This window comes from Cebus imitator, unplaced genomic scaffold (genome assembly GCF_001604975.1).
Source record: "Cebus imitator isolate Cc_AM_T3 unplaced genomic scaffold, Cebus_imitator-1.0 Scaffold778, whole genome shotgun sequence".
NCBI classification, from domain to species: domain Eukaryota; kingdom Metazoa; phylum Chordata; class Mammalia; order Primates; family Cebidae; genus Cebus; species Cebus imitator.
This window is the reverse complement of record NW_016108093.1, coordinates 382374-391871: the sequence shown is the minus strand read 5'-3', so window position 1 is coordinate 391871 and position 9498 is coordinate 382374. Positions and strand designations below refer to the sequence as shown.

The window sequence follows — 9498 nt, the reverse complement described above, 5'->3', positions numbered from 1 at the left end:
AAAAAAGAAAGATTTCAAGAGTTGCAATTCATGTGATATTAATTTAATGTCCTATAGCTATTAAACCAAGTTTAGCATTATTTTCCCAACAGAAAACAAAAATGAACATCTTATTCTCTTACTAAGCAGCAATACAAAAGTTTCATTAAAACTCATCTCCACAGTTAAATTTCCATAATGCTAATGTGTGATAAAATAATGGGATTTGTTAATTCTAATGGAAATACAGTCTGAATAGAAGTAAAAAGACTCAGGAGTATAAGAAGCACTATATAGGGCCAGGCGTGGTGGCTCACGCTTGTAATCCCAGAACTTTGGGACACCAAGGTGGGCAGATCACGAGGTCAGGAGTTCGAGACCAGCCTGGCCAACATGGTAAAACCTCATCTCTACTAAAAATTAAAAAATCAGCCAGGGATGGTGGTGCACACCTGTAATCCCAGCTACTCAGGAGGCTAAGGCAGGAGAATCACTTGAACTCAAGAGGCAGAGGTTGCAGTGAGCCAAGATTGCACCACTGCACTCCAGCCTGGGTGATAGAGTGAGACTCTGTCTCAAACAAACAAACAAACAAACAGGAAAAAAAAAAAAAAGAAGCACTGTATATGTGCCAGGCATCATACTAAGTGCTCTACAGTCATTCACTCAATCCATAAAAACCCCTAGAAGAGTTGTGCACTATAACGATCTCTGTTTTATGCTTGAGAAAATTGAGGCACATGGCGGCTACGTAACTTGTCCAAGGACACACTGTTAGTCAGTCCTTGAGCTTATCTCAGGCATAGACAGTCTGGCTCCTAAATACATTCTCTTGGCTGCTTCTTCATATTCAACCATATTCAGACAAAAACAATTGCTTACTAGATGTACAAATCAATGGAATAGGGAGTTCATAAACAGGCATATCTCTCTCTATATATCTATATAGATCACACTACATAGATTTTATACACACACACACACACACACACACACACACACACACACACAGAAACAGAGAGAGAGAGTGACAAAGCTGCAAAGGCAATTCAATAGAGAAAGGATAGTCACTGGAACAACTGGACATCTATATGTAGAAAGAAAAAAAAGAATTTCAATCAATACCTTGCAACATATACAATAATTAACTCAAGATGAATCACAGAACCTAAATAGAAAACCAAGAACTATAAAACTTCTTGAAGGAAACAGAGGAGAAAAAGTTTGTAATCTTGGTTTATAAGATTTCCTAGATGTGAAACCAAAAACACAATCCATAAAAGAAAAAATGGAAACTGGACTTTTACCCAAATTGAAAATGTTTGCTCTTCAAAAGACACTCTTAAGAGAAGTTATTAACTGGGAAAAAGGTATTTGCAAAACATACATAAACAGAGGACTTGTAGCCAAGATATATAAAGAGCTCTGAAAAACTCAATAATAAGGGAACAAATAACCCAATAAAAAATGGGCAGAGGATTTGAATAAACACTTTACCAAAGATATATGGATGGCAAATAAGTACATGAAAAATGCAAGTCATTAGGGAAATGCAAGTTAAACTACAATGAAACATCACTACATACCTATTAGAATGGCTAAACATTTTTTTTTAAAGCTAGGCCAAGTGCAGTAGCTCACAGCTGTAATGCCAGCACTTTGGGAGGCCAAGGTGGGAAGATCGCTTGATGCCAGGAGTTTCAGACCAGACTGAGCAACACAGCGAGACTCTGCCTCTACAAAACATATAAATAATAGCCAAGTGTGGTAGCAGACACATGTAGTGTAGTCCTAGCTACCTGGGAGGCTTAAGTGGGAAAACTACTGGAGCCCAGGAGATCCAGGCTGCAATGAGCCATGATCATGCCACTGTAGTCCATCCTAGGAGACTGAGCAGACCCTGCCTCTTAAAAAGAAACAAATAAACCTGACAATACCAAGCAAGTGATGTGAGGATGTGGAGCAACTGTATCTCTCATATGTTGCTGGTGGGCAAAATGGCATAGCCACTTTGAAAAATAGTTTGGCAGTTTGTTTTCCAAATTTTTATTTTTATTTTATAGAGACAGGGTCTTGCTTTGTTGCCCAGACTGGAGTGCAGTGGTGCAATCAGAGCTCACTGCAGCTTCAAACTCCTGGGCTCAAGTGATCCTTCTGTCTCAGCCTCCCAAGTAGCTGGGACTATACGCATATCCTGCTATGCCTGGCTATGTTTATCCATTTTGTAGTGATGGGGTCTCACTATGTTGCCCAGGCTGGTCTTGAACTCCTGGCCTCAAGTGATCCTTCTGCTTTGGCCTCCCAAAGTGCTACGATTACAGGTGTAAGCCACTGACCTGGCAGTTTTTTGTACAGTTTAATAAACAATTTCCATATGATCAGCAATCCCACTCAAAGGTATTTACCCAAGTGAAATGAAAACTTATGTTCACTCAAAAAACTGTACACAAATATTTATGGTAGCTTTATTCATAATTACCAAAACTGGAAACAACCCAAATGTCCTTTAACTGATGAATGGATAAACAAACTGTGATACATCCATACAATGGAATACTACTCAGCAATTAAAAAGGAACTCCTGGTCTGGCATGGTGGCACATGTCTGTAATTCCAGCACTTTGGGAAGCCAAAGCAGGCAGATCACCTGAGCTCAGGAGTTCGAAACCAACCTGGGCAACATGTCAAAACCCCATCTCTACCAAAAAGATAAAAAAATTAGCTGAGCATGGTGGCACTCGCCTGTTGTCTCTGCTACTTGGGAGGCTGAGATGGGAGGATCACTTGAGCCCTGGAGGTTGAGGCTGCAATGAGCCAAGATTGTGCCACTGCACTCCAGCCTGGGTGACACAGTGAGACCCCGTCTCAAAAAAGGAAAAAAAAAAAAAGGAACTTCTGATACATGCAACAACATCAACATGGATAAATCTTAAATGCATTATGCTAAGTGAAAGAAGCCAGACTCAAAAGGCTATATATTGTATGATTCCACATATACGACATTCTTGAAAAGACAAAACTATAGGGATAGAAAACTTATCAGGAGCTGGGAATCAGGCTGACTACAAAGGAGCAAACTGACTACAAAGGAAGAATTTTTGGGGGATGATGGAACCATTTTATGTCTTGATTAGTGATAGCTACACAACTGTATTTACTTGTCAAAACTCATAGAACCATACACTTAACAAGGGTAAATTTTACTGTGTGTAAGTTACACTTCAATTAAAACAAATACTTAAAAATTAAACATTGTTAAGTCAGCTTCACGGCTAGACAGTCATGTAGCTGAGAGGTTATTTCACAAATGAAAACATTAGTGTCACATAATTATAGAAATAATAAGACCAGTATATTGAGCTTACTTATGAGCTTTGCTTATTGATGATTTGAGAAACTGAAGTACTTATATTTGTATTAGCTTACCATGTTGTGAAATATATAACCACAAAATAGAATTATGAAATTTTTTTTGAGACAGAGTCTTGCTCTGTCACCCAAGCTGGAGTGCAGTGGCACAATCTCAGCTCACTGCAACCTCTACCTCCCAGGTTCAAGCAATTCTCGTGCCTCAGCCTCCCAAGTAGCTGGAATTACAGGTGTGTGCCACCACACCTGGCTAATTTTTTGATTTTTGTTTTTTCAGTAGAGACGAGGTTTCACCATGTTAGCCAGGATGGTCTCGATCATCTGAGCTCATAATCGACCCGCCTCGGTCTCCCAAAGTGCTGGGATTACAGGCATTATAGGCGTGAGCCGCTGCGCCCAGCCCAGAATTATGAAATTTTAGGATTGAAAAGATTACCCATATCATCTAATATGATCTGAATCTATTTTACATCCTATCACATTTCCTTTGTTCATCTAGCTTTGCCTGAATGTTTCTAGCAATGCTTACCTCCCTCATGAGCTGCTCAGAGAATTAGAGAAGTGGAAAGGATCTTAGGAAACTGAGGCTAAAAGCTAAATTACTTTAACAGTGAGGTACAGTTGGGTGCAGAATACAAATTAAAATGCCAGCCCCATATACTTTTCACTCTCTATGCTTTTTACCTTTATCAAAATTTTATATAGGTGAAGAAATTGGAACACTCACACATTGCTGGTGGAAATATAAATGGCGCAAGCACTCTAAAAAACAGTTTAGCAGTTCCTCAAAAAGTTAAACACAGAGTTACCATATGACCCAGCAATTCCAAACCTGTGTGTATTCCTAAAAGAAATGAAAACATGTCCAGACAAAAACTTGTATATAAATGTTCATAGCATCATTATCCACAATAGACAAAAAGTAGAAACAACCCGAATGTCCAACAGCTGATGAATAGATAAATAAAATGTGGTATTATCCATATAAAGGAATAAGGTCTTGATATGTTACAATATGGACAAATTTCAAAAACATGCAAAGTGAAAGAAGCTAGTCACAAAAAGCTAAATATTGTGGCTCCACTGAAGTGAAACGTCCAAAATAGAAACACCTACAGAGACAGAAACTAAGTTTGTGCTTTCCAGGGGCTGGGAAGACGAGAATGGGGAATGATTGCTAATGGGTACAGGGTTTCTTTTTCCAGGGATGAAAATTTTCCAAAATTAGATCACGGTGATAAGCCTGTGAACTTACTAAAAAATACTGAATTATATACTTTATTTTTAAACTAAATTTATTTTAAATTTTTATGGATATATAATAGTATTATGTATTTATGGGGTACATGTGATGTTTTCATACAAGCATACAACACTGTAATGATCAAATATGGGTAACTGGGATATCCATCACATCAAACATTTATCATGTCTTTGTGTTGGGAACATTCCATGTTTTCTCTTCTAGCTATTTTGAAATATACAATAAATTATTATCAACAATAGTTGGCTGTGGTGGGTAGTGGGGAGGAGAGGATGAACAGTGGTTGGTTAATGAGTACGAAAATACAGTTAGTCAGGCACGGTGGCTCCATCATAATTTTGCAAGTTACTAGTTCTGAAATAAAGTGTAATCCCAGCACTTTGGGAGGCTGAGGCAGACCGATCATTTGCGGCCAGGAGTTCGAGACCAGCCTGGCCAACATGGCACAAGCCCATCTTTACTAAAAAATACAAAAATTAGTTGGACATGGTGGCACATGACTGTAATCGCAGCTACTCAGGAGGCTGGGGTGGGAGAATCGCTTGAACCCAGGAGGCAGAGGTTACAGTGAGCTGAGATCATACCACTACATTACAGCCCAGGCAACAGAGGGAGACTACATCTCAAAAAAAAAAAAATATATATATATATAGTTAGAATGAATTATATACTTTAAATGGGTAAACTGTATGGCATATGAATTATATCTCTAAAAAGCTATTTTAAAAGTTAACAAAGAGCTAGTTATATCCTTTAAACAACTTTATGTAGAAGATTTAAAACCTACTGGCAAACGCTCTGACACTCCTCCCATTAAGAGATCACCTCCTCTTGAAACTGGGTGGGCATTTGTGACTGCCTCAGCATTACTTCTGCCACATTCAAATTAAGTCAAATTAAGTGACTTAAGAATTCACTTAAGAATCTAGTTAGAAAAAATCATGCAGCTTCTGCCAATCTCTCTTAGGATGCTTGCCCTTGGAACCCTGCCATCACACTGTGAGGAAGCCAGGGCTACATGGAGGGGCCCCAGCTGAGCTCCCAGCCCAAAACCAGCATCAACTTGCCAGCCAGCTAGGTGGTCAAGCTATCTTGAAAACTGTCGCGGCTGATAGCACATTGAAGAGTCACCCTGCTTAACCTTACACAAATTAAAGAGTTGTAAACAAAATATTTGCCATTATTTGAAGCCATTAAGTTTTAGGGTGGTTTGGTACACAGCAATGGGTAACTAGAATACTTTTTATACTTAAAAGAAGGATAAAAGCAGTGTCTAGCCTCCTCCTACTCAGTGCAGACACTTCTTTCTAGCAGATGATCACCCCAACTGTCCGAAAGTTTTGACTAACAAGAAGATCAGGCCCTCAACAAAGCTACCCCTTCCACTGATGACCAACTCTGGGAATTATGACCTGCCTTATATTAAAACCAGTTCTGTCATGCCCAACCTCTGGTTTAAGTTCTTTCCTCAAGGTGACCATTATTATCTAAAACCTCTTCTTCAGAACAGGCCTTAACCTTACTAAACAGTAGAGAAATCTTTAGCTTTCTTCTACTACATAGCTGAGGAACGTGAAGTGCACAAACTGGCTGCTTTACCCAAAGTTACACAATAGATAGTTGAATTTCTGGCATAAGGTTTTTGTTTAGTATTATTTCTATTGAATATGAGGCAAATATAACAGATACAACATGTGTTGTCCATACTCAAATCACAATTTTCATACTTAAGCTATCATTGTTTAGAGAGTTAATCCTCATTTCTATTATCTAGGAGGAAGAGTATGGGCATGAATAACTGGAAGATGAAAACCGCTTTTCTGTACCACTTTTCCTCACCTCATGTGTACTTAAATATTTCCTGTTTTAACTCCAGAAAGCCAGTAAACTCTTGCAGGGCAGGGATAAGTCTTATAATTGAGTCTTACTTGGTGTTTGAGTACATATATACTGAATAATTTGCCTACCTATGGGTGGCAGCATACAGATAAGGATAAAAACATTTCTTTTGAAATAATGTAAACACAAGTCTTACAATCCAAAAATATTTCTCATTACATCAGTGTAGGAATTGTATAGTAAACTGTCTTCTTTTTCAAAGTCGCAGCAATAGAAAATGAGCTTCTTACACTGTTGACTACAGTATGTCAGTTGCTATGACAATGCTTAGTCCCCAAACATTCTTTCTAATTGAGACAATTTCTCTCAGCTTCAGTCCCCTAAGGCTGACCCAATTACACAACTCAAACCCCAAAACCCAAGGGGTGTCCCTCAATAAAGATACTCTAGGCTGGGTGCAATGGCTCATGCCTGTAATCCCAGCACTTTGGGAGGCTGGGGGGGGGGGGTGGCAGATCATCTGAGGTCAGGAGTTCAAGACCAGCCTGGCCAACATGGTGAAACTCTGTCTTACTAAAAATATACAAAAATTAGCCAGGCATGGTGGTGCACGCCTGTAATTCCAGCTACTCAGGAGACTAAGGCTGGAGAATCACTTGAACCCGGGAGGCGGAGGTTGCAGTGACCTGAGATCGCGCCACTGTATTCCAGCCTGTGCAACAACAGAGACTCCATCTCAAAAAAAAAAAAAAAGATACTCTGATTACACAACCTAAGGAAAAATATAAACGCCCTTTTCCAAGTTGCAAGGAAATTTTTCAGGCAACCCATTTTGTTTTTACACTTAAAAGTCTTACAAGTTGAATGGTAATTGTCTGATAGAACTTTAAAACTGTCTATGCTATAATCCATGATCGCATTCCAGAAGCCTAAACTTTTAATACAAATCATTTCTATTAATATGCATGCATCATATCTCATTTATGTTCTCTGGGCTATATTTGCATTCTGTCCCTTTTAAGGTACAAGACCATGTTCAGTAAAAGTATCATTGGAGTAATACAGAACATTTGCACACTAGCCCAAATTGACCTGATGGGAGGCAAGGAAGTAGAAAAACATATTTTATTTATTTATTTTTTCAGATTCTCACTCTGTTGCCCAGGCTGGAGTGTAGTGGCCCAATCATGGCTCACTGCAGACTCTAAGTCCTGAGCTAGGTGATCCTCCCACCTCAGCCTCCCGAGTAGCTGGGACTACAGGTATGCACCACTATGCCCCACTAATTTTTGTATTTTTAGTAGGAATGAGGTTTCGCCACGTAGCCCAGGCTGGTCTGGAACTCCTGGGCTCGAGAGAGCCACCAGCCTTGGCCTCCCAAAGTGCTGGGATTACAGGCATGAGTCACCATGCCTGGTCCCAGAAAAAAATATTTTAAATTGTATAAAATTTAACAAGCTATCTTAAATGAGGCACCTTAGAAAGAATTCCTAGTAATTCTAAAAGAAAAAAAGTCCAAAAAGAAAAAGCTACTTGGGAAATGTGGTATCTGCATTGTCTCAAAACGTAAGCCGGTAATTCTCTTCGATAGTCCAAAAGATTTTAAAATTGGGTTGTTTTCAGAATATAATGCTCATTTGGTTAGAAATTCTCATTTTGATTCATTGAGTTGATTAAGATTTTGACGTTCATTATACACACACCCAGAAGCATGAGCTTATTTCACATATCCAGTAACATCTCTTACATCTCTACAACTACAGAACTTAGTAGTTTCTCAAAAAAAAAAAAAAATGTTCTCTGTAAGCTCAAAACAGTATCTACAATTGAAAGTTTACTACACACTCATTTGTAAGGAAAAAGCTTAGATGTTGGTGTCCAGTATTATATTTCTCAATGCATTTACTCAGCCAATGGGCAAAAGAAGAAAAAAAAAAGCCAGGACACACCCACTTATCTAAAAGAAGGATTAACATGAGAAATCCCAACTAACCCAAATAGCATGCTAATAAACGTTAACTGTAAAACAATTTATTGTGAAACGATGAGTCATACATAGGCAACCAAGACTACTATAAATAAAAAACAAAGGCATTTTACGTAATTTAGATGTAGCCGGGGTTCAGAAGAAAAAACTAAAATAAAAATAAAATATACAGCTTTCTCTGTGGCAGACAGTTCAAGCTAAAAGAACATTGTTAGTGATCTTTTAAAAACCGCCTATCAAACTTTAAATGGCAGGTGCAATCTTCTTCTGAAACAGACAGCACAGTACTTTCTTCCCCTACATTATAAAATAATGCTATCGAGTATGACTAAGAGAGAATGTACTGAGTGACCCAAGAAGGGTGTGTATGAGAAGTAGGGGGAGAAAGATGGGGCTGAGAAAAACTGCAAAAAGCTTTCAATTTCTTAATTCTGACTCTTCGAGACCAGAGCTTACCTGAATACATTCTCTTGGGGATTGGAAATCATGCAGAAAGTTCTATGACTCCAAAACGTCGATACGTTTACTATATTCTTGGGTAAACATATGTTGCCTTAAGCAAGGAGTTAACTGTTCATAATACTTATTTGAAAAATCCCTTATTTTGTTTGGGAGCAATAACTGGTAAGTCTATCAAAGTATTTTAGTAGGCACAAATGAAGAACTATGAAGAAAGAGGAACTATTGTGAAATGTATGACCAAGTGTGTTTTGTGTAAGACTAATGGACGTTTTCAAAGTTTTTTGGTTTCTGGCTATATACAAAAGTGAAAATAAGGACATTTTCATTCATTTAAACCAGCAGGAAAATACTATCTGGTTTATGCCGCTTATTTTCACCTTACAGTCTTAATACACATTCTAAGACTGATTCGATAGTCATTATTTCTTTCGGATAACTGGAAGCGGAGGGAGAATAAAGCCGTACATTAAACAGTCCACTCAGTAATTGAGAAAATTCAGCAGTGAAATATATCATGAGGCACCAAAGAGATTTACCGGGGAGGGCAGACAAAAGAGAAAACAGCCACAGCACATTAAGCCCCGGAAGAGATGAGAAT

The 9498-nt window shown here is 38.5% G+C and overlaps 1 protein-coding gene across 4 annotated transcripts in view; it reads right to left on the bottom strand.

Moving 5' to 3' along the window:
• Positions 1–9498, bottom strand: part of RP2 (RP2 activator of ARL3 GTPase) — a 44053-nt gene that overhangs the window by 33678 nt on the left and 877 nt on the right. Inside the window, exon 1 of one of the 4 annotated variants that reach the window (XM_017519836.2) lies at positions 1566–1588. The exons of the other annotated variants lie outside the window; for them this stretch is intronic. The gene's annotated coding sequence lies outside the window, so the exon portion shown is untranslated. Of the gene's footprint in view, positions 1–1565; positions 1589–9498 lie in introns of those variants that run through there. 4 annotated transcript variants of the gene reach the window in all.